Below are 2251 nucleotides of genomic sequence, written 5' to 3' on the forward strand. Positions count from 1 at the left end.
CTTAGAATTTTTAGGGTCCAAACTGTGATGGGAGCGAACTTGACTGCTCATACCGACTTTGAGTGCTCGAGGCCGGCTAGCCCAGCCGGATTTGACCCGGTGGTTACAAATCAGTAACCAGTGACACTTAGAATTTTTTCCAGTCAGTACAAATCAGTAACCAGTGACACTTAGAATTTTTTTGAGTCAGTACAAATCAGTAACCAGTGACACTTAGATTTTTTAGGGTCCAAACTGTGCTGGGAGCGAACTTGACTGCTCATACCGACTTTGAGTGCTCGAGGCCGGCTAGCCCGGCCGGATTTGACCCGGTGGTTCAGCCGAAGGTCTCGACTTTGAGAGCGGACCGGCCCCCGCGTTCGGGCCGATTTTCATGCATTTCCCAAGTCGGCAAGTGGTCCAAACTGTGATGGGAGCGAACTTGACTGCTCATACCGACTTTGAGTGCTCGAGGCCGGCTAGCCCGGCCGGATTTGACCCGGTGGTTCAGCCGAAGGTCTCGACTTTGAGAGCGGACCGGCCCCCGCGTTGGGGCCGATTTTCGTGCATTTCCCAAGTCGGCAAGTGGTCCAAACTGTGATGGGAGCGAACCTGACTGCTCATACCGACTTTGAGTGCTCGGGGCCGGCTAGACCAGCCGGATTTGACCCGGTGGTTACAAATCAGTAAACAACGTCACTTAGAATTTATTTCAGTCAGTACAAATCAGTAACCATCGACACTTAGAATTTTTTTGAATCAGTACAAATCAGTAACCAGTGACACTTAGAATTTTTTAGGGTCCAGACTGTGATGGGAGCGAACTTGACTGCTCATACCGACTTTGAGTGCTCGAGGCCGGCTAGCCCGGCCGGATTTGACCCGGTGGTTACAAATCAGTAACCAACGACACTTAGAATTTTATTCAGTCAGTACAAATCAGTCACCAGTGACACTTAGAATTTTTTAGGGTCCAGACTGTGATGGGAGCGAACTTGACTGCTCATACCGACTTTGAGTGCTCGAGGCCGGCTAGCCCGGCCGGATTTGACCCGGTGGTTACAAATCAGTAACCAACGACACTTAGAATTTTTTCGAGTCAGTACAAATCAGTAACCAGTGACACTTAGATTTTTTAGGGTCCAAACTGTGATGGGAGCGAACTTGACTGCTCATACCGACTTTGAGTGCTCGAGGCCGGCTAGCCCGGCCGGATTTGACCCGGTGGTTCTGCCGAAGGTCTCGCCTTCGAGAGCGGACCCTGCCACCGTGTTCAGGCCGAGTTTCATGCATTTCCAACGTTGGGAAATCAGTAACCAGAAAAACTTAGAAAAAATGCCCAAAAAGAAGAAATCAGTAACCAGAAAAACTTAGAAAAATGCCCGAAAATGAGAAATGAGTAACCAGAAAAACTTAGAAAAATGCCCAAAAAGAAGAAATGAGTAACCAGAAAAACTTAGAAAAATGCCCAAAAAGAAGAAATGAGTAACCAGAAAAACTTAGAAAAATGCCCAAAAAGAAGAAATCAGTAACTAGAAAAACTTAGAAAAATGCCCGAAAATGAGAAATGAGTAACCAGAAAAACTTAGAAAAATGCCCAAAAAGAAGAAATCAGTAACTAGAAAAACTTAGAAAAATGCCCAAAAATAAGAAATGAGTAACCAGAAAAACTTAGAAAAATGCCCAAAAAGAAGAAATCAGTAACTAGAAAAACTTAGAAAAATGCCCGAAAATGAGAAATGAGTAACCAGAAAAACTTAGAAAAATGCCCAAAAAGAAGAAATGAGTAACCAGAAAAACTTAGAAAAATGCCCAAAAAGAAGAAATGAGTAACCAGAAAAACTTAGAAAAATGCCCAAAAAGAAGAAATCAGTAACTAGAAAAACTTAGAAAAATGCCCAAAAATAAGAAATGAGTAACCAGAAAAACTTAGAAAAATGCCCAAAAAGAAGAAATCAGTAACTAGAAAAACTTAGAAAAATGCCCGAAAATGAGAAATGAGTAACCAGAAAAACTTAGAAAAATGCCCAAAAAGAAGAAATGAGTAACCAGAAAAACTTAGAAAAATGCCCAAAAAGAAGAAATGAGTAACCAGAAAAACTTAGAAAAATGCCCAAAAAGAAGAAATCAGTAACTAGAAAAACTTAGAAAAATGCCCAAAAATAAGAAATGAGTAACCAGAAAAACTTAGAAAAATGCCCAAAAAGAAGAAATCAGTAACTAGAAAAACTTAGAAAAATGCCCAAAAAGAAGAAATCAGTAACTAGAAAAA

This window comes from Chiloscyllium plagiosum, unplaced genomic scaffold (genome assembly GCF_037043375.1).
Source record: "Chiloscyllium plagiosum isolate Xiang-an unplaced genomic scaffold, Cpla_swu_hap1 HiC_scaffold_224, whole genome shotgun sequence".
Classification (NCBI taxonomy): Eukaryota; Metazoa; Chordata; class Chondrichthyes; order Orectolobiformes; family Hemiscylliidae; genus Chiloscyllium; species Chiloscyllium plagiosum.